Here is a 22,841-nt window from a genome sequence, read left to right on the forward strand (position 1 = left end):
CAACTCTATAGCCCTGGTGCATCCTGAGGAGGATCCAGGCCCTGGCCCAGTGCTGGGCAGGAAACCAAAGGGTCCTCTGGGGAGGGGGGGCGGGGGAGGGGCACAGAGTAAGCCGGCGATGTACCAGGCCTCTGTCCTCAGTCCCAGGGCCAGCAGTTGTCTTCCTCCTGCCCTGACAACCTCGTTCTACCAGCGCTGCTAGACGAGTTGCCTGTGCTCCAGCAGCGCCAGGCACATGGCAGAGCTGTCTTAGAAATGCAGGAGCGCAAGCTCCAGACTCTCCGCATCAGCATCAGGCCACTCCAGTGCTGTTCAGAGCTGCAGAAGCTCTGGGCTGGGGCCTCTTTCCCACCCGTGGCTGGCGAGGGCTTGCCGGAGGGAGAACTTGACGCAAGGCCTGGGAAGAACTGGTGGCTGATCCACACTTCCCCTCTGCCTTTTCGCATCTGCAGGTGGGGTTGGAGGTGGAATGAGGATGAGGCATGTCCTCATTATTAATTCGAATCTCTTCTTGGTTGGGTGAGAATCTTGGTGGAGAAACATGGCCCTGGTCCCAGTGCCCAGGGGACTGAAAACTCCAGGGCCTGCATGTCTCAGTGCAGAGGCTGATGTAAGGGTTGCTGTGGTCCCAGATCTGTTCCTTAATGAAATGCAGTCCCTGTGGCTGGAAAGATGGGGAGCGGGTGGGGGCGGGGAGAGGTGGGACTGACAGTCCCTTGAGCACAGCAGGTGCTCAATAAATAAGTTGAATAAGTGAATACAAGGCTTGAGTCCTCCCTAACTTGTCTATGAAGTGGGCCTGTTGGCCTCTGACCTCAGAGGGTCCCTTTGGCTTGGTCCGCTAATTCTAAATGGTTGGTGAGATGGACGTTTGTCTCTACCCCTTTTGCAGACTCAGTTTCCCCAGTTATTAGAGCAATGGAGTGAGATCCAGAGGTCTCAAGGATCCCCTCTGACATCAGTGTTGTATGTGACTCGGGGCATGATCATGGGGTCACTGTCACCCATTGTCCCCCAGAGCTCTGGCCCTGAAGACACACTGCCTGTCCCCTCCATTCATCCAGGGTTGCTCCTGGAAGAGGAGCCCAGGGGAGAAGAAAGGGAGATGTGTGACACAAATGGCGTTCCCCTCAGTGAGGCCCAGGAGCTGCTGCCGCTGACTTGCTCCTGACCTTGGGCAAATCTCTTCCCCTCTGTGGGCCTCAGCAGGTAGACTAAAAGTGATCCCGGTGGTACCTTTCTGCCTGGGTTTTCAACTCTGGACCTGACCCCTCCTGCCTCCTGCGGCTGTCCCTCCACTTCTTCGTTAGACGCCGGGGCTCACCTCCCCCGTCCCGGGTTAGGCTGGGAGTGGGGAGCGAGCTGCCCACTCCAGGGAGGATGTCCAAGAGCCGCTACCCGGCTGGGGGTGGAGTGGTCACGACGCGGCTGCTGCGAGGACTCACACCAAGCTTCCCTGTGCGGAGGACGCGATGTTGGGGCACAGGCTCCCCGCCCACCTAACCCAGCGCTTTTTCCTTCCTCCCCGCCCCTGCAGACACGCGGAGCCCATGGGGGCCTAGGGCGTGTCCCCCACCTTTCCCGTCGCCCCTACTTGCCCCAGAAGCTGTCCCCCTCCCCTTGGGGCACCGGCTATTGGCCGGATCGCTGGGTCCTCTCCCGGGCCCTGCCACAGTCTAGCCACGTAACCTTGAGCCAGTCTTTGCGCTCTCTGGTCCTCAGTTTCCCCACCTGAGAAATGGCACAGAGCGCCCGCCGCCGGGACCTCCGTGAGGGGCGACGGGCGCGCGGGGGCCGGCAGGGCGGGGGCCTCCGCCGCTCCCGCTCCCTCGCCCGCGGCTCGGGCTCCGCAGTGACGGGGGGAGCGGCGCCGGGGAAGGAGCGCTCCGCGGTCACGTGACGCCCCCCCTCCCCGAACTGCGGCGGCGGCGGCGGCGGCGGCGAACGCGAAGCCGCGTCCGAGCAGAGCTGCAGCGGCTGCCGCGGGCACCGGAGTGCCGAGCCCAGGACGCCCGGCCCAGGCCCGCGGGTGAGTCCGCCCCGCCCGGGTGCGGCCCGGGGACGGGGAAGGGACGGGGAAGGGACGGCAGTGCCGCGGGCTCCCCTCGGCCGGCCGCCAGGACCCCGCGCAGGCGGGGACCCGGGGCCCGAGGGTCGGCGGGAGGGGGCGCGGGCCGGGTCGGCCGCGGCCGGAGGCGGGCGTGGGGGGCAGGCCTGGGCTGAGCCGGCTGAGCGCCCCCTCCCCGCTTGCGGGGTTTTGTCCAGGCGGCCGCTGAGGGGGCGCGGGTGCCACCCCCCTGCGTGGGTGGGAGTCCCTCTTGCCCTCGGCCTGGGGAGGGGGCGCCTTGGGTGCAGAGGAGGGAACGGCGGAGAAGTGGGCGCGTTCCCTCGACCCCTGGGCAGTGGCCCCGGGCCTTAACGCCCCCCCAGGAGGAGGCGCTCCGGTCCTCAGAGGACGGAAGTGGGGGTCCTCAGGGGCAACGACCCTGAGCCGAGAGGGCGGTGATGTCCTTGCTTCCCCGGGGACGGAGCGCACTCCCCCCCGCCCCTGTCTCTGACCCGCCGCGGAGCAGGGCACCCGCGTCACGCAGTCGGGCGCCCCCTCGCCGCCTCCCTCCCCTGGCTCCGCAGGATCTGAGGACTCGGTGGGAATCCACAGGGCGGTCCCCACGCCCCGCAGACGCTTTGGTGCCAGCCTTGGGGTGCCTGGGCGCGGGCGCGCGCGCGGGCGCGCACACGCGCGCGCGCACACACACACAGACACACACACCCCAGCTCAGGAGGCGAGAGCCCTCCCTTCGTGGTGGTTAGACCCCAACCTGTGCGTGACCCCCAAGTCCTTGTTGGGGCCATAGCACAGGCCTGGGCGGGGGGGGGGGGGGGTATCAAGAAGGACACCCCACCCCTCACACATGGCACATTGGCATCTGTCCCCGTGCTTCATTCCCTCCCTGGCGGTAGTCAGAGGCCAGCAGGAAGGGCCACTTAGAGAAGCTGGGTCAGGACAGAGCCAGAGAGAAAGGCAGAGGGAAAATGAAGTAGGAGGTGTCATTTCCTTCCAAAAGGGAGCTGGGTCCCAGGCTCTTAGCCCACCCTGCCAAGGGGGCAGTGATCCCTCCTTCCTGACCTCGTCTGGAAGAAGAAGCTGGGTGGGGGGAGGGTCTGTTTTCTAGTAATGGGAGGAAACATCAGCCAAGTTGCTCCTGAATGGGGAGAGGGCAGCAGCAGAGTGGGGGTGGGGGTGGTCTTGCCCAGCTGGCCCCAGAAATCCCCCTATTTCTCCATCCAGGCCTCAGCCGCCCTCTGAGCTCCCCTCTCGCAGTTGGAGGGTCTGGAGAAGTGGAGGGGTGGCTTAATGGCCTCAGAAAGGATTCTAGGTAAGGATTAGTCCCCAGGTGGCATGAGCACCTTCCCCATGCACAGCAGTGTGTCAGGGGGGGTGTGTGCGTGCGTGCATGCACACTGAGGTCTCCATTGCGCAGATGAGGAAACCGAGGCTTAGAGAGGCTAAATAGCCTGCCCAAGGTCACGGAGTCGCCTCTGTCGGGGCTAGCGTCAGTTCTCTGACTCCTGATCTAGGTGGATCTTTGGGGGGTGGGGGGTGGGGTCTGTGACGAGTGGAGTGGTGCTGCTTGGGGAGGTGAGGCTGCATCTGGAGGGACGTGGGGAAGCTGGCTCAGGTTAAGGAGAACCCCTCCACCTTTCTTCAGGGGCCAGAACTCAGACCTTCTTCCTCTCCCAGAGCCCCGTGCTTGCTTTGCTGGTCCTTCCCACAGCCACGATGGTCCATCCCAGCCTGGGACTCCCAGCTTTCCTTGGTCTTCTCTGTGTTGCCTACCCGGCAGGGGTCTCAGGAGACCCCTCTCCTGGCTCTATTCACCCTCCACCCCTATGAGACCCTCTTGAACTGCAGAGGGTCTCCTTGGCCCCGGGGGGGCGGGGGGGAGGTCTCTACTGCTCAGGCCTCAGGACCCTGCAGCGTCTGCTCAGGCCTGGAGTAAGGGAGCCCCTGCTTTAGCTCCCCCTCAGCCGGCCCCACGTTCCAGAGCTGAGAGGCCCTTTGAGGACTCCTGAGCCAGGTCTGTCTTCCACACCACCTGTCTGTCTACGGAGGCCTGTGTCCTGCCGGGCAGCCACACGTACCACAGGAGCAGCCGAGACCCGCGCACAGCCAGACACAGACGAGAACACGCCCCGACTCACAAATACCCCGAGACCCAGACACAGCAACACACGGGCACACGCGCGGGTCGAGACCCCCGCCCCCAGCGCTGGCCGGCGCTGCAGACACCAGGTGACGCCCCACCCAGCACGCGGACACACACAGATGGAAGGGGTCGTCACGAGAAGAGCCCCCTCAGAAGCCCTCATCCAACTGACAGCTGCTTCTGTGAACCCCTCCCGGGCACACGCGTGAGCCCTACACACACACGGGAAAGAGCACGAGAAAGCCCCACGCCCTGAGCAATCACCCTGGCAGATACGCACCCACCCACACCCGGGCCACCACGGGTGCACACACGTGTGCATTACATCAGCTTCCTGCGTGTGGGACGTGAACTCCTCGTCACCCCAGGAGGGGGTGGCAGGGGCCCCTCCGACCCCCCCACCACCCCAGCAAAGCCTCATCTTCCTTCTTCTCTGCCTCACGTGAACCCCGCTCGGCTGACCCTGAGAATACTGGGGAAGTGCCTGGGGTTTCCCCCTCCGTGTACCCTCCTCTCCTGCCCCTTCCCCCTCCCCACCGGCCAGGTTGCCACAGGAGCCTCTCCACCCCGCTGTCCCTGAAGGGGCTGCTCCACGGGCCCCGCCTAAGACAGGACACCCCCCAGCCCAAGCGGCCCCGGGGTTCCCTTTCCTTTGCCACTTTGCCAGGAGGCCTCGCCAAGTCCTGGCTTCTGCTTTGCCCTCCCAGCAAGGCTGGGGGCCAGCCGGTGTGAAGGGAAGGGAATCCTCTGAGATCCTCTGCCGGGCTGCGCCCTGGCACCCTGGCTGTACCCCCTGGGAGGCTAGTGTTGTTGGGGAGCAGCTGCCAAGAGATGCTTCCGTGGGCTCTGATAAAGTCCGCAGGGCAGACGGATGCTACGTGGGGGCAGTGAGGGGGCTTTGCCATTCTCACTCGGGCACTCAGCCTCGGCTTGCCAGAGTGCTGGTTCTAAGTCCTGGCCTGGCCCTGACTCTTGCTGGCTGTGCAGCCCAGGCAAATCCTCTCCCGTCTCTGGGCCCATCTCCAGCTCTGGGAGGCAGCTCAGCCTGGCCCGCGAGTGTGAGGTGTGAGGTGGCAGCCCTTCTGCCAAGGAGGAAAGGGAGTTTGGCTCTGCTGGACATCATGGGGCAAGGCGGGGCGGGGGGGCTGGCTAAGGACTCCCAGCAGACTGAGAACTCTAGGTCCGCACTAGGTTGAGCAGGGGCCATCAGCCCTGGGACTTCCTGTGATGGCCACCCTGGGGCCAACAGAGGGGGACTCGAGGGCAGGGCTCATCTGGAGGGATTTTTATGCCCCCAAAGTGCTCTATTTTTAGGGCTGAAGACTAGCACTTACAGGCAGTGACTCAGAGAGGAGGAAGGGAGAAGAGGCAGAGGGGTGCTAGTGGAGAGACACCCCAAAACAGGGGAGTCCCACTGGAAGAAAGGAGCCAAACCTATGATGCTTGTGCTGTGAGCTGGTACAAGGACAGGGATCTCGTTGACACACTTGATAAGCATTTACTGAGCTGTAGTGTGTCCCAGGGACTGTGGCAGGCACCGGGGACAACAGAGATGAGCTGGGTGTGGCATCATTTGGCCCCTTCCACAGCCCAGTGTGATGTTCCTGTGACCACGTATCAGAGGAGGAAGTAAGGCTCAGCGAGGTAGAGTGATGAGCCCACCCCACTAGTAAATACCTCTGCCAACAGGAGCCACCCACCCCTGGGCAGCCTTTTGGAAGCGGAAGACTTGAGTTCAAATTCTGACTTTGCTACTGAATGGCTATACAACTTAAGGCAAGTTATTCCATCTCTCTGAGCCTCTGTTTCTTTTTTTTTTTTTTAAGATTTTATTTATTTATTTGAGAGAGAGAGAGAGAGCATGAGCAGGGGCAGAGGGAGAGGGCGAAGCAGACTCCCCACTGAGCAGGGAGCCGGATGTGGGGCTCGATCCCAGGACCCTGAGATCATGATCTGAGCTGAAGGCAGATGCTTCACCAACTGAGCCACCCAGGCGCCCCCGAGCCTCCGTTTCTTTATCTATAAAATGCGGATCACCCACTTTATTTGCTGACGGGGCTGTTTGAAAGGTTAAGGAACCTAATGGAGGCCGGTACCCAAGGCGGCGCCCATCTGCTCCTCATGGTGGGGATTTGTTGGGAACTAAAAGGAGATGGGCTGGGAGTCATCAGGGATCCAAGTCCAGTCTCTGCTGTGTGATTTTGGACCAGCCACTTAGGCTCCGTGTGCGTCCTTCCTTCTCCATAGACCAGGGATGATGAGCCCTTGTTCGCCTGCCTACCTGGGAGTATTGTTTGTGCAGATCAGACATGACGGCTGGGAGCTGCTTTGAAAAACACAGAGCTGCACTCAGAGAGAGGAATGCACAGAAGGAAAAACAAACACCAGAAAAACATGAAGAACAATCTATTTTAAAAACGTCAAATATTTTATTACAGCGAGCAAAAAAAAAATAAGCCTTTTCTTCAAGGTTTTGGGGTAGTGAGGATTTTTCCCCAGGACTTCACATTTCCAATTCGGTTGGCATTGCAATCACAGGAGATGGGTGGTTTCCCCCGTGAGGGGTCAGGGCCTGGCACACGGCAGGTAGTCATAAGTGGTAATGGGGGCTCTTCGTGGAATTACGAGCTGCACAGGGACAGGGGAGTGATGGGGTTTCTGGTGGCAAGACTCGCTTCAGCATGAGAGGTAGACATCGGGACACTGGCTTGGCTCCAGTGGAAGGCGTGTGTAGGGACGAGCTGGAGTCAGCTCATGGAGGGCCTTGAATGCCAGACTGAGGAGTTTGCATTTCTCTGAAAGCCAGTGCGGAGACCCTCGAGGGACCGGCTGAACCTTCTGTGGGCAGGCCTTGGGTCCAGAAGGAGGAGCTAGCCTGGCACAGTTCTCTGCCCTGCCCCGCTGTGTAAGAATGGCCCCATTGGGCGCCTGGGTGGCTCAGTCGTTAAGCGTCTGCCTTCGGCTCAGGTCATGATCCCAGGGTCCTGGGATCAAGCCCCGCATCGGGCTCCCTGCTCCGCGGGAAGCCTGCTTCTCCCTCTCCCACTCCCCCTGCTTGTGTTCCCTCTCTTGCTGTGTCTCTCTCTGTCAAATAAGTAAATAAAATTTTTAAAAAAAAAAAAAAAAGAATGGCCCCATTGCCTGTTTCCCTGAGTCTCGTTTTCCTCGTGTGTGCAAAGGAGCATCTTTCCATCCCTGGGACAGGCGAGAGGACCGAGGCACCAAATGCTCAGGGGACTAGGGGACTGCCATCTGTGCTGGAAATCAGGAGACCCACGTTCCCCCTCTCAACCCACCCCACTAGTTGGGTGATCTCAGGCAAGTCAAGCCCCCCTTTCCAGCTGTGGAATGGGCGGATGCGGTTTCTGCCTTTATAGGGTGGCTCGCACGAGACTTTGCTGGTGAGACGGGGCTACCTGTGGCTCAGCTGTGTTGTGTCCCTGGGGGAATCCCGCTGTTTCTTGTAACTACCTGTTCCCCAGGCTCCCCTGGGAATTTGGGGCTGCTGAGATTTGGGGTGGATAGTGGGCGAGCACAGACTCCTGAGCCGCCAGAGAGGCCGTGACCCACTCAAGGCCACAGGGGCCACCAGCCTGCCGCAGCCAGGCCGTTGTGGGAGGTGGAAGGGGGAGCCACGTGGGTCCAGCCCTCTGCTTTGCTCCTGAGGTCTCGGCCGCAAGTCTGTGGGAAAAGACATCCTGACCCCCAGCTCAGAGGACAGCCTTCTTCAAGGTCCCACTCCTCTAAGTGAGGGCTTTCGGGGCGGGGTGGAGGCGGCTGATGGAAGGTGACCTCGGGAACTTTTCTCTTCTGCCGCTTGCATGCTCCATGCGGGAACTGCTGGGGCAGCCCCAAGTCCTCCATTCTCAAGAGTAGGGTGTCATCTACCTGCAAGGGTCTGCCAGGACAAGGCCCCCTGCTGGTGGGCAAACCTCCCACCTTCCTGCCTCTTCCTGATCTCGGAGGTCCAAAGAGAGGCTGTCCACCCCGGCAGACTGCTCGTGCCAGCCCTGGCAGCAGGCTGTGGATACCCCGGGCTGAAAGCTCTGTGTGTGGGCTCCAGCCTTGTCCCATTCACCACTTGCTTCCACCTGAGACACTGGAGCTCTTCCAGATGCATACGGGTGTCGTTTCAGTCCCTCCCCCAGGACCCCGAGCCCCCAGACACAGGACTGGACAGAGCCTTTAGGGCAGAGCCATCACCTGTCCCAGCCACCAGGCAGGCCCCCAGACTTCCCTGGCTGGGGAGGTATGGCCTTCTGCCATCGTCTGATGGGCAGGAGAAACCTGGGACCTGTGCCCTGCCCCTGCCCCCGTGCCACATTGTTGGGGCCTGCCCTAGGTCAGCCCGGGTGGGAGCTAGCTGGCTAGCTCAGGGATAACATAACAACCACCAGGAAGGTTCCGGCAAGGGAGAAGCAGAATAGAGGCTGAGTGATAGTATACAGGTGGGGGCATGAATTGAGTTCTTACAGCATGTGGGCCTGTGCTAAGCACTTTTCATGGATCTTATTTAATCCTCAGAGCGGTTATTAGACCCACTGAGGCTCAGAGAGGTTAAATGGCCTCCCCAAGGTCACCCAGCTGGTGTGTGGCCGGAGCTGAGATTTGAATTATGGTCTGTCTGACTCCACTTTTAACCACTTTGGCCTACTGCATGCAGAATTAGATGAGGTTAGGGGAAGGGTGCTGTAGAGAGGAACAGGCTGAGCCCTTAGGGAATGGTGGTAGTTCTGGGCAGGGGTGGGGAGGGGGTTCACACTCTGGAGCTGTCCCCACACCTTGAGGACACGGCACTGAAACTCCCAGGTCCTCCTCCCTCCTTTCCCCCTTCCCTGTGGCCTGTCCCTGGGGCTCAGCGCCCGGGCTGGGTTGAGAAAAGAGGATGAATGAAGAGATTTTTTTTTTTTGCAGAGGTTCCCGGGGATGTACAATCCCACAGACCCTGGCTTCTCCTGGCCTGTGTCTGCATAAATTCCCAGCTTGGAAACCGAGAAATCCTCAGCATCAGAGCTGGAGAGGAGCCCATGGGATCAGCTGGTCCAACCCCCTTGTTTTACAGATAATAATTATTATGATTACGCCCGATGGTAGCAATTCACAAAGGGCTTTCACATCTGGGTTGCCTCTTAATCACGCCAGAGCCCTTGGGGCTGGCAGAATTCGGGCGGGGGTGCTTGTTATTCACCTCCCCACTTGGCAGCTGAGAAAAACTGAGGCTTAGAGAGGCCAAGAGATGGGCCCCAGAGCACACAGCTAGCTTTGGTCCTGGGCTCCAAACCCAGATCTCTCCTCCCCCTGGGCCCATTGTACCCTTCTGGGACCCCCAAGGCTCTGAGCCCATGGGGTGTGGCTGCAGGACTAACTCTGCATTAGGGGCAAGCCAGGGGGCAGTGTCTAGGGGGGCTGGTTCTGTTCCGACATGTGTGGATGTGGGAACAGGACAGGTATCAGTGATGCCCACCTTCCTCCCTGTTATGGGAACACACTTTCCTTCTCCGAGCCGAGGGGCAGAGCTGTTTCCTAGAGGCCTCCCACCCGATGTGCCTGGCTGCCCCAGAAAATCAGACAGAAGGTGCCGTGGAGAGCCCTCATTATACAGAGAAGGAAACTGGGCCCAGAGGGGTAGGGACCTGCCCATAGTCACACTGAGCCAGTGGCAGGGCTGGGCCCGAGACCTGGGTCTCATGCCTCAGCGTAAGGCTGTGCCAGCCCGTGTCCGGTAACCGTGCCAAAGATAAAAGCCCTACTTACTGGGCGACTGGGTGGCTCAGTTGGTTAAGCGACTGCCTTCGGCTCAGGTCATGATCCTGGAGTCCCAGGATCGAGTCCCGCATCGGGCTCCCTGCTCAGCAGGGAGTCTGCTTCGCCCTCTGACCCTCCCCCCTCTCATGTGCTCTCTCTCTCTCTCATTCTCTCTCTCAAATAAATAAAATCTTAAAAAAAAAAAAAAAAAAAAAAAAAAGCCCTACTTACTGAAGGCCAACTGTATTCCAGGGCTGAGCACTTTACACTGAATCCCCAAAACAACCCTGTGAGGCGAAGTACTTGTATTATCATTACAATCCCTTTTACAGATGAAGAAATTGAGGTTTCAGGAGGTTATGAAAATGGGCCAGAGTCACAAACCAGAAAGTGATGGAGGCAAGGGTTCAAACACAGGTCCATCTGACTCCAGCCCATGCCGATGTCAACCCCCAGATGTAATATGATAGGAATAAAATCGATTTTATCTTTCTTTTTGTTCAATAGCCAACCTAGGACATCATTCATTCATTCACTGAACATTTATGGAGTACCTACCATGCTGAGGAGACCAGGGAGCTGATCTGGAGTCCGAGGCAGGGAGCTGAGGGTCAGAGATGAGGCGTGAGGCTGTGGGTCTCCAGACATTCCTAAACTCCCCGCCTCCATGCATGATGGCCGCCTTTCCCTCCTCCTCCTGTCCCCGACCCAGCCACAGACTGCATTTTCCAACCTCTTTCTTTGCTCTCCAGCTTGCCCGTGGGGTACGTTGCAGCTGATTTACCCTGTGGGAGTGGGGGCATGACTCAGCAGAGGCTTCTGGACTTTGTACATCCCCAAGAAGACCCTGCTGACAACGGCATTAGCATCCACCACCGTGCAAGCCCTCTGTGGGCACAAGCCACTGGGCTAAGCCCGCTCTGTGGGCATCACCTCTTCTGCTGAGCATCATCGCTGTCTGAGCTACCGGCTAGTGTATCTCCATTCTTTGGATGTGGGAACTGAGGCTTAGAGTCGTACAGCTCGGGACTGGGATGGAGTCCCACTGTCTGGCTCTCATGTCTGTGCCCTTCCCCCATGGCTCACCCTGCCCTGCTCCGTGTCCAGGCTCTGTGCCCAGGCTGTGTGGCTTTGCATTTAGAAACCTGGTTCCTGGAAGTCAGGGCTTCAGCCAAGCAGCAAGTATTTATTAAGCACCTACTGTGTGCCTTGCGGAAGTGCTTTGTGAGGCTACGTTTTGTGAGGATGGGGAGATAGGAGGTCCTCTGTGAGGGATCGGGGAGGGGGAGCTCCTGTGCAACCACCCCCACCTAGCCCCTGAGCACAGGAGGCTTTCAGGCCTCCAAGGCTGTCACGGCAGAGCATCAAGTGCTGTTCGAAGGGCTCTCTTCTTGGCAGGAGTCCCTAAGCGGGACTCAGAGTAAAGACCTCAGAGGGCCTTCACAGTCACTTCTACTTCTACTAACCCTGGGGCAAACCCCTCAGGGCCTCAGTTTCCTGGCCTGTGAACAGGGGGTGATAATTGCACCTAATTTACAGGGTGGTCAGGAGGACTGAACCAACAAGAGCGCTTGGTACAGGGCCTCGGGAACTAGTCGCTGCTCCTACTGAGCCGGGGTGCCTGCATATGTGATGGGCGCTGAGGTCTTGAGGGGGCGTCAGAAGCTGGCTCTGCTCTGTTTACAGGCCTCAGTTTCCCCATCAGTCATGGCTGACATATAACTTTTGCATGATCTGGGGCGCGTAGGTGCGGCCCTGTGATCTGCACACCGAGAGAACGGGTCCCGGGGGAGAGGGGGCGGCGGGAACGCGGTGGGTGGAGGCACAGGTGCCGCCATTGTGGCGCGCAGGTGTGCCATTGTGGGCCGGGAGAGGCGCGGCAGTTCGCGCTAGGGAGAAGGGAGAGGGCAGTCTCTGGGGGCCACCTTCGCACAAGGGGAGGAGTGAGGAGTGCGGGGGCTGGCGAGTGCGCAGCCCAGAACACAAGACGCTTCCTCCGGGCGCCCTCAGGGCCCCCACCCGCCCCAGGAGAGACGCCCGGGGCGCTGTCCCGGGGCGCTGTCCCTGGTGCTGGAGCCCGCCTAGCCCTCGCTCTGCAGTTCCTACGATGGCCAGCTGAGGGCGCCCGGGACCGCGGCGGACTCCTCAGGCCCCGTTCAGAACACGATTTAAAGACGCGTTCTTTATTTTTTTGTAATGGTATTCCTAGATAATAAGCCTACCTACACAGTTGATTTCAAAAGCCAAACAATATACTGCCTAAGAGAAGTGAAAGCCTTCTACTTCCATAGATAAATACTCTGGCATGGTCACACCACAAGACCTAATGAAGTAACCAAATGCTTGCAACTGTCTCTATATATGTAACCTTTATACTTAAGGGCAGAAAATATTATTGCTGTACCTGATTTCTACTTCAGAATGGCCTCAGTAGTTGCATCTTTGGAAGACTCAGCATGTATTAAACCCACACTAAAAAATACTCGAATGTCGGGGCACCTGGGTGGTTCGGTTGGTTAGTCCGACTCGATCTCAGCTAAGGTCTTGATCTCAGGGTCATGAGTTCAAGCCCTGCATTGGGCTCTACGCTGGGCATGGAGCCTACTTAAAACAAAAACAAAAACACCTCATATGTAAACCAGACTTAGGTTCTAGGATGGGATAAACAGGCTTTTCACCCAAATATCTGGAAGGATATTTGATGGACGACAGGTCTTCTTTAGGTGGGACTCTCCTGACAAAGCTTTCCTGGCTCCTACCCACTGAATGGCAGTGGTGATCCCTAGTAATTGCTAAAGATCAAGAGCATCCTCATGTATTTCTCTGCCCTTTTGGGGGCAGAGCCACCCCCGTTGAAACCACCGTTGTGGTGGGGACCTTAGCCAGGTGCAGAGGGGTTCACAGAATCCCAGACTGGTTGGGTGGGAAGGGCTGGCACTTTAAGGAATTGTCAGGGCATCCTATCCCCTGTCTTAAAGATGGACCAGCAGAGATCCCAACTGGGAAGAGGTTGTGCTAGGCAGAGCTGGGGGGCCACAACCCAAGTCTCCTCCTGGTACAGGGTTTGGTCAGCCCAGTTGCCCTGGGTGGAGCTCTGGGCATCAAGCAGTCTCCCTTCCAGTTCAGCCTCCCTGCCCCTGAAAATGCCCTTAGCAGGGGGTAGGAGATGAGGCTGACTGGATTCCAGCCTATAATGTGTGACAGGGGCCTTGGCCTCCCCTCTCCTTGGGGATGCAGCAACTGCACACCTCTGTCCTCCCCCACCCCCAAGAAGCCATCCTCGCTCCAACCTCTATTTCTTCCCAGTAGTTAGCTGGGCACGGTGTGTGTGTGTGTGTCTGTGTGTGTGTCTGTGTGTGTATATTGTGTGAGCATAATGTGATCTTGGGGTGTGCGGGCCTGTGATGTCTGTGCATGAATCTGTTGTCATTGGTGTGTATTCACAAACACACACATGTGTATGCAAATGCAGCCATAGTCAATAGGGGAGTGCACACTGATTTGGGGCCTATGTGTAAGTGTGATTCGACCTTTGTGTGTGTGTGTGTGGGGGGGCTTTGCAATGTAGAGCCTGATGTTTATGTAAGCACGATTGCATGCATTTGATCTTGATATGATCTCTCTAGGTGCGAGCTAGTTGTCTCTGTGCATAGTACAAGGGCAAGGGCATGTGTAACCTGGTGAAGGTTCTGCGCGGGTGTGCGTGCAGGTTTACCCCAGACCTTATCTGTCTTGTTCATCCTTTATCACTGGTGCCTGGACAGTGTCAGTCACACAGTAGGTACTCAGTATGTATTTGCTGAATGATTGAAGGAAGGAAGGAAGAAGCACCTTCATGTGTGTCTATGTTTCCAGAAGGGCTTTGTTCTCAAGGCCCCTCGAGGCACATGGTCCATAGGGTGAACAGAGACACATCCTCAATGGTGGGGGTCTGGGTGGAGGCATTCATTCTGGTCATTCTGGCCAGGCCAGATGGTCCTGGTCTCGGATGGGGATACTTTGAGTAGGCAGAGGTCTCAGGAACCCACTGAATGAGACTGGAGTCTCAGAGCCAGGACAGGGGGTGGCTGGGTCAGTAACCTCACTGGGAAGCTGCTTGGAGAAAGGGTGTGAGCCAAGTCCCACACCCTCTTCCCTCTTTTCCCAGGCCTGGGGACCCCCCAGGAGACTCCTCTGGGAGTTCAGGGTTTATAGCATCTTGGGATTGGATGGGTGTGGCTTGGCTAGAAAAACCACGAGCTAAGGATAATGATGCCTTGAGTCCATGGAATTCTCTCAAGGCAAATGCATTTTTCCATTATTATGTCTTTAACCCGTCAAAGTGAGAGTGGGTGTTTTAACAGATGAGCAAACTGAGGCCCAGGGAGGAAAACTGATTAATGCAGAGACACGCAGGAGGCTGCCTGGCTGGGCAGGAAGCCCAGGACCGCCCTGTCTCCTGCCCAGGAGGTTCCAGGCAGATATCTTCAATGGGAAACAAGAACTGACCCCACCAGCTCCATCTGGAGCCCGGGCTAGAGATCTTCCCAGGAGTCTGCCCCCCCTATTCCCTTATATTTCCCTGCTGAGGGCTGAGGAGGGGGTGTTGGAGGCAGATGGGTGGAACTCCCAGAGTTCAACCCAGGGTGAACTTGGGAAGGGAGCTCTGCAACCCTCTACCCCTGCACCCTTCCCTCCTCCTTCGCACAGTCTGGCACCTGTTGGAACAACTTGGGTACAAATCTAGGAGGCCCAGAAGAGGAAGCTTCCTCCTCGAGGGAGGGCCTGAACTGTGGAGGGAGGAAGCCTGGCTCTGGTTTCTAGGTGAGAGGCTGGAGGGAAGGGAGGAAGGGAGCTCTGTCCCACCCCAGAGGTGGCAAGGACTTCCCAGTACCAGTTAGGGAGCACGGGCTCTGTGCTGACCCGAGACTATTGAGTTCCCAATGGAGGCCAGATGTTTGGGGGGCTTTAAATAATGTGTTTGAGGTTACACAGCTAGGAAGTGTCAGAGCCTGGTCCAGCACCAACACCCTTGCTGCACTGCCTGTGTGTGTGTATCTGTCTATCTGTGTGTCTGTCTGTCTGTCTTGGAAGTTGTGCCACTTGCCCACGCATAGATCTGCCCCATTCTTTCCAACAGCTGCATGGTACTGCATGGTATAAATGGACCTTAATTTACCTATCGTGTTCCCTCTGGATGGCCATTAGTTTGTTTTGGAACCCCTACTAATAAATCTTCCCTACCTCTACAAAAGTGGTGACTTCACGTCCTTCAGACTAATAAAAAATGATGCTGCAGCAAGTGTTACACTTAACAGGCACAAGCTCTTCAAAGACTATTCTCAGTGCTTTATAACTATGAACTTGATTAATCCTTGGCAAAACCCTCTGAGGTAGGTCCTGTTATTTTTGTCATCAACCCCATTTTGCAGATGAAGAAATGGAGGCACAGAAAGATTAATTGACTTGCCCAAGGTCATGCAGCTGACAAGTGGGCGAGCTGGGATTTGAACCCTGGGAGAGTTGAAGGATGACGATATAAGCACCTACCTCCCTGTCCCTTTGTTGTCGGCCATCCATCTTCAGGCTTACATGCTGTGATGTGGCAGAGGGTACATTCTTGGAAGCGGTCTTGCAGGTTAAGAAAGTACATTTAAATTCTGCTGTTGCTTGAGGGACCAGAAGCTGGCTGGGGAGTGTCCTGTGGATCCTTCACTGAGGGAACGTGACCCCCACCCCCACCCCACCCCCAGCTCTTGCCAATGAGGCAGCTGCAGCTGGTCAGAACCCAAGAGGCTGGAGCCCACACTGGGCTCTTTGTCTTTGGTGGGAATCCTGCAGCCCCCACAGCCCCTCTCAAGGGCCCACTGTCCCAGCACCAGGAGGGCCTCCCGGGGGCCAGGCCCGGCTGGGAAGCTTGGCACATTGGAGACTACTTGGCCACCCTGCCAAGTGGACATGCAGAGTCCACTCAGGAATCATTCTCACTGAAAAGACAGATTGACGAGGCTGAGGGCCGTGTCCAAGGGGGTGCAGCAGCCTGGAGAGGGCTGGGGTCTTGGGTCCCAGTCCTGGCACTGTGTATACCCCACCATGACCCAGGCCCAGCTCCTGGTTCCCTATCTCCCCCAGCTGTCTGGGCACCCATGTGCTGATATCACTCAGGAAGGGAAGACTTCCCCTTCCTCAGGCCAGCCTGTGTGCTCCTAGGGCTTGCCTCTCGGAGGGCCTCCTGGAATGCCCTGTGAGGAGTGGGCTTCCTACACTGGCCTGGCTGTTCCCTCCACCCAGGAATCTGAGGCCCTGCCCAGAGCAGAAGGGCCCAGCCCTGGTTCCGGAGCACCCTGCCAAGAGGGAGCCAGACGCGCCTCTAAACACCAAACGGAGCGGATAGTTCTAGGCCCAAGGCAATCTCCCTTGCTCTGCCCCGCCTTTGAACAAGGGGCTCTTGAGGGCTCCTTTGCCCATCAGAGTGTGTGAGAGAGAAGGGGTCCGGAGTGCGGGCAGGGAGGGGAGCTGGGGGCCGACCCTCCAAGAGAGAAGCAATTGCTGTGAACCAAGGTCTCAGTTTCTTCATGTCTGAAATGAGACCAGCACACCACCTCCCTCTGCCTGTGCGAGGCAAACTGTGAAGGTCGGTACCCGGACCAGTCATTTCCCAGGGGAAGCTGGGGCTAACAGCCTGAAAGCCTTCTGAAGAATCCCTGCCACCCTATTGCCCTGCCCTCTTGTTGTATCGTTGGTCGTCCTTCCCCCTCCCTCCCCCTTCTTCGGTTCTCTGTGCATTCCCTTAGTCAGAAAACCCCATAGAAAACCTCAAGGCTCTGAGGGCCCCCTTGGGGTAATCCCTTCCTCTTTGGGGGCCAGAGTGGGCATTCTGGAAGGGGTGGGTGAGTCCTGGGGGCAGGACAAGTGTCCTGTGTCTCCTGACACAACTTTAGCTGGGGGAGGGAGAGACAGCTTCCTGTAGGGTGGAACGCCGGACAGCGAGCTCTGGGTGAGCAGCATGCAGAGGGGACCGTCACAGTGTTTGCTGAGTGAGTGAGTGACCTGCTCTAGGACTCAGAGCCCAGTTCCTCCGCAGAAGGTTGCTGAGTGAGGGAACCTAGTGGGGCATCTCCATTCCTGCCCCTTTGCTCCTCCTCCTCACCAGGCAGTGGGGGGCACCTAGGAGAGGGGGATGAGAGTGGGCAGTAGAAGGGCATTCTGGAGACTGTGTTCCTTCCTTGACTCATCCATTTGCCGGAAAAGCAGAGCTTTTGACTTACAGTGCAAGACTCATGTAGCAGCCATATATTGAGCACTTACTGTGTTCCAGGCCTGGGCTGAGCACTCCGCATGAATTAACTCCTTCCATCACCACAGGGGCGTGTGTGTGTGTGTGTGTGTGTGTGTGTGTGTGTGTGTGTGTGTGTTGGTGGGATAGTTCCATTTTACAGATGAGAATATTGAGGTACAGGGAGGGCAAGGACTTGCCCACAGTGTAGGCCATTTTGACCCTGGATTCCAAGTTCTTGACCCGGCCCGCTGCGAGCTTCCCCCTCGCGATGGGGGTGGGGGGGCGGGAAACAGATCCGCCGGCACCGCCCAACGGCTCCGGGGAGGGGGGGCTGGAACGGGGTGTCGCCTGCAGAAGAGGTCTGTAGCCCCGTGCGCCCCTGGTCTGGGGTGGAGGATCGCTCTCGGCCAGCCCCCCCTTTTCGCACGGAGGCCCCGTCCGCCCCGCGTCCCCCCTGCCCCCCTCCGAGGTCCCCGCTCGGAAAGTCCCGCGGAGCCCCCGCCCCCGGCCCGCGGGCGGCGCGAACAAGCGGCCCTTTCTGCGCGCGGCGGCCCCCGGCAGCTGGCCCGCGGCCGGCGGGGGCGCGGACAATCCCGGGGCTTGTGGCCGGGGCGGGGCGGCCCGAGTTGCCAAGGTGACCCGGGCGCGGGGAAGGCGGCCCCGGCGCGGCGCGGGCGGGCGGGCGGCGGCGGCACCATGAGCGGCCGGAAGCGCAGCTTCACCTTCGGGGCCTACGGCGGGTAGGTGCGCCGGGCGGGGGCGCCCGTGTGCGCGCGGAGGCAGCGGGCCCGCGCCCGCCTGGGGGGCGGGGGCGGGGGTGGGGGCGGGGGGGCCTCGGTACTTGCGAGTTGGGGTTTGCGTGTGAGGGGAGCGCCTTGGTGGTGAGCCCGGTGTTTGCGTGCGCGCCTGTGGGTCCCGGCCGGCTGTCCGTGGACACCCGTGGGCACGCGAGTGCACGGTGGGCTGCTCCGTGCGTGACAGCGCCTCTGCACATGGCCGGCGTGCGGACCCGGTGTGTGTGCGCTCCCGGGTCAGGGGGAGGCCCTGCAGGAACCTCTACTTGGCCTCTGAAGTTGCTGGGCCCCCTCAGTGAGGCTTTGGAAGGAGAGAACCTAGAAGCCATCAGCAGGCCCATGCCCACCTCCTCCGGCCCCCCTCCGACTCCGGGGCACCCGAACTGCCCCTGTCTCCTGCCACCTGGCTCTCAGAAACCTCCTCCTCCCAGGGCTGCTGGCTGCCTGGGCTTGGAGACCTAGGACCTGGGAGGCAGAGTGGTGGCTGGTCCATCTTGGGGTCACTTGTCCCTCCTGACCCCAAGTGTCCACCTCAGAGGAGTGCAGAGGAGGGCTGAGGGGATTCTTTTTTTTTTTTTTTTAAGATTTATTTATTTGAGGGCGCCTGGGTGGCTCAGTCGGTTAAGCGACTGCCTTCGGCTCAGGTCATGATCCTGGAGTCCCGGGATCGAGTCCCACATCAGGCTCCCGGCTCAGCGGGGGGTCTGCTTCTCCCTCTGACCCTCTTCCCTCTCGTGCTCTCTGTCTCTCATTCTCTCTCTCTCAAATAAATAAAATCTTAAAAAAAAAAAAAAAGATTTATTTATTTGAGAGAGAGAGCTAGAGAGAGGGGGACAGAGAAAGCATAAGAGGGGGAAGGGTCAGAGGGAGAAGCAGACTCCCTGCTGAGCAGCAAGCCCAATGTGGGACTTGATCCAGGGACTCAGAATCATGACCTGAGCGGAAGGCAGTTGCTTAACCAACTGAGCCACCCAGGTGCCCCGGGCTGGGGAGATTCTTGCCTTAGGCAGAGATTCGGTAAATTGGAAGGAAGACTGGGTAGAGAGACTGGGGCCTAGCCCCTTCCCCGGCCAGCCAAGTAGTTGGATGACCTTCCATCGGGCCCTGCCTCCTTGTGGTCAGGGAAACACACAGGACCCACCTTGGGGTGTGGAGCGATCGAAGCGCACACATGTAAAGCTGCTGGTGAGGAGCAGGTGCTCTTTGAGCTGTGGGGATGGTGTCCGAGGTGCCACCCCTTGCTGAATGCCCACCCTCTCAAGGGACCTGGCAGAGGGGCCGGGTGGGGTGGGAGACAGGCTTCCCTCCCTGGCTGGGGCCCTGCTAGCTGCCAGGTGATGAGAGGAGGCTGGGGAAGTCCCGAGACTCCTGGTCACTGACACGGAGAGGCAGCCCAGGGAGTGGGGCTGGGGTCTGCTGTGGGAGCTGGGGCAAGCCCTGGCCTCTTGGGCCTCCCTTTCCTTGTCTGCAGAGTCCATGTGAGCTGATCCCCAGGAGACCCCAGCCCTGCCTCCCCCTCTGGCAGAGTCTGGTTTGGGGCCCCTTCCCCATTCTCCTCTGGCCTCTGGGCAGGAGGCAAGAGTTTGTTGTCACAACAGCTGCCCAGCCTCTTGGCCCCCCACTGGGCGGGAGAGTGGAGCTCTCTCCAGCCCTCCCCAGCCTCAAGGTGCCCTCAGAGGGCAACCTCTCTCTGACGCTGGACTTGGAGGGATTTGAGGGAAAACAAAGCCTGGCGGTAGCCCCTGAACGCAGGAGCTTACTTACGTTCTTCCTCTGGCTCTGCTATGAGGGGCGAGCAGGGTGTGTGTGTGTGTGTGTGTGTGTGTGTGTGTGTGTGTGTGTGTGTGTTGTGGGTGGGGTGGGAGAGGAAGCCCCTCATGATCTCCTGCTCCCAGACTCCAGGCGTGTGTCTCCTGGGTCGATATGAGTGAGCTCCAGCTCTGGGATGGAGACAGGCCACCAGGAAAGGGTGGGGGTGGTTCTTCCTGCCCCCCATAATCTATAAACACCCACATCCTTCAATCCTGTCTGGAAACACTCTAAGCTGGCCTCTGCTGCACCCCTACATCCCTGCTCTGACCCCAAACTGCTGTAGTCACTGTCCCACTCCACCTGTTCCAAAACCTCCCACACGGACCCCCACCTCTGCTGCCAGCCCATAGTCTGGTCCTGGGCCCCTGCTCCCCTATGCCTGTGCCCCCAATCCTGCCTTTTCCCCTTACTCTTTCACCCACGCCTTCCCATGTCCCTAACCTGACGTTGGGGCCCCTGAAACCTATGGGGGATGGTGATAGTGCCTCAGGCACGCAAGACAGAATGCCTCCTCCAGGCCCCACAGGCAGGGTGGTGGGTGGGTTGGGCTTGGCCTGGTGTGCAAGCCAAGGCTGGGTGAGAAGGGGCTGCCCCCTCATTTGCTGCCCATCTTGCTGTGTTTCAGAGTGGACAAGTCCTTCACCCCTCGCCGGAGTGTGTGGTGAGTACTGGGAGCTCTCAGGAGGGGCTGGGCTGCTTGGCTGAACCTTGGGGACACCCCCAAACCATTTCCACCCCCTATAATGACAGACCAGACCCCACCAACCCTGCGGCTGCCCTCTCCCGGGGATGGAGTGGACAGACCCTCTTACCAGTTCTTCCCCCACCTGTTTTCCCCTATAATTCTTTCTAGAGCTCCAACTTGGAGTCAGGCAAATCAGGTTAAGTCTTAGTTCTGTGTGACCTTAGTGATTCACTAAACTCTCTGACCCTCAGTGTTCTCATCTGTGAAATGGGGATTAAAACGCCCACTTAACAGAGTGTAAAATTGTAAAAAACAAACAAACAAAACACCTAAAAAACAAAAATAAGGCCTGACATACCGTAGACCCTCACTGAAAGTGCTTTCTTCCTTCTCTTCTCTATTCCTTCCCACCTCATGGCTCCTGGGGGGTTGCAGGTGCCCTTAGCCCCACATCCTCTAGTTCTACCCCATACATAGCCTTCAGAACCCCCTCCTGCAGCCCATTGCCCAAATCTGAGGCTGCCTCTCTTTGGAGGAAGAGGGGGCAGCTGTGTCTGCAGCTTCCCCAGCAGTGAGAGCAGTGGGCAGAGGTGCAACCTCAACCTCGGGATTCACAGCACCCCCGACGCCCAGCAGGCGGGTGCCTCCCAGCTTCCCTGGCACCAGCATCACATGGGCCCAGCTGGCTTCTCCTGCCACCACTTCAACTCCAGCAGGGGAGTTCGTGCTTCCTGCCCCTGCTGGGGGCTTCCCGGGGTCCCCAGGCCCTGCAGTGTGCCCCCCCAGCTACTAGATGACTCCTGTCTGGCACCATTGCCCCACCTGCTGCAAAATCCCCCTAGGAAGCCACACCTGGGGTGGGAGGCACACAGGTGCCCAGCTGAGCTCCAGGGCCTGCCCTTTTATCTTCCTTTGATGCTCACTGTGCAACCTAGGGCCAGTCACTCCCCCTCTCTGGGCTTTATCTCCTGCTGCTGTGCCCAGTCAATTTGAGCCTCCACTAGTGCAAGACCATATGCTAAGCCCAGAGCAGGGACAGGGTGAGGGGAGATACAGATAAAGTGAGGAAGATGCCATCCTTTTCTTCAAGGACTTCATTAATAATATCCTAGCAACTGCCACTCGTCAAGCACCGGCAGGGTACCAGGTACTGTTAGGTGCTTGAATTGTATCACCTCACAGCATCTTCACCACATCCCTGAGTTAGGGACTGTTGTCTCTACAGATGAGAACAGTGATGCACAGAGTGGGGGAAGTGACTTGCCCAAGGTCACACAGCTATTCAGGGGCAGAGCTGGGATTTGAATCTTCATCTCCCAGACGCTGCAGAGCCCAGAATCTCATGCCCTCTGTCCCAGGGCCTCCAGACCACACGGTGGGTCTGAGCACTTGAGGGAGGACTTGAAGATGGAGAGGCGACCTGGAACACCTACTCTAGGGAGCCCTGAATGAAGCGTCAGAGATGAGGGCCCAGGACTGATGGTAACTGACTAGCCATGTGACTTTGGGCAAATCCCTTCCCCTCTGTGGGCCGCAGTTGACAAACTTCTGAAGGAGGAGTTTGGAATCACCAGGATTTGGCCATTGCCCGCAGTGCCCTGCCCTACACCCTCCTCCTTGGAGATGCTGTCCAAGGTGCTAACCCCTAGGGCCCTCCCTTCTAAGCCAATTGCTTAGCTCCCAGCCTCTGCCTGGCGTTTAGTTACAGCTCTGTAAATGGGGGTCATTTTGATTATGAATTATGACTTCCTGGCCTGTGATTCGAGACCTATATCCACCTCCCCTTTCCAGTCTGGGACTCACTTCTCTTGTGACCTTCATTTCTGATCAGTGGGAACATGGCCCCTGAGAGCACCACCTCTGTACCTTTGCTCACATTTTCCCATCCCCTTGGCATGTCCTCCCCTCCCATTTCCACAAGCCCTCACCACAAGCCCTCCCCCAGGCCCTTACCATTTCCACAAGCCCTCACCATAAGCCCTTCACCAAGCCCTTACCATTTCCACAAGCCCTCACCATACCTCCAGCCTACCGTTATCACTGTGCGTTGAGTGTTTTCTTTCCCGAGCCCCAGAGCGGGGCTCTGTCTTTCTCTCCTTAAAATACCTCCCTCTGAGTATCATGCCTGTAGAGTCCACATTAGTGCTCATTTCTGGGGTAGTGGGAAGAGCATGGCCTTCAGAGTCTGACAGATGTGGACTTGAATCTGCCTCTGCCACATGCTAGTGGTGTGACTTTGGGCAGGTCTCTTCCCCTCTCTGAGCCCCACTTGCTGCTCAATAAGTGTGAAATTGGATCTCTCAGTGAGTTGAATGTGTCCATATAACGCTGTGGTACAA

At 58.3% G+C, this 22,841-nt stretch overlaps 1 protein-coding gene across 8 annotated transcripts in view; it reads left to right on the forward strand.

Moving 5' to 3' along the window:
- Positions 1-1,875: 1,875 nt before the first annotated feature.
- The window catches only part of RAP1GAP (RAP1 GTPase activating protein), a 65,472-nt gene continuing 44,506 nt past the window's right edge, over positions 1,876-22,841 (forward strand). For 6 of the 8 annotated variants that reach the window (XM_036109302.2, XM_036109306.2, XM_036109305.2 and 3 more), the window contains exons 1-2: positions 17,934-17,951; positions 20,443-20,478. The gene's annotated coding sequence lies outside the window, so the exon portion shown is untranslated. Of the gene's footprint in view, positions 2,030-17,933; positions 17,952-20,442; positions 20,479-22,841 lie in introns of those variants that run through there. The other 2 variants (XM_036109309.2, XM_036109310.2) reach the window with 2 other exon arrangements.

This window comes from Halichoerus grypus, chromosome 5, assembly GCF_964656455.1.
Source record: "Halichoerus grypus chromosome 5, mHalGry1.hap1.1, whole genome shotgun sequence".
NCBI classification, from domain to species: domain Eukaryota; kingdom Metazoa; phylum Chordata; class Mammalia; order Carnivora; family Phocidae; genus Halichoerus; species Halichoerus grypus.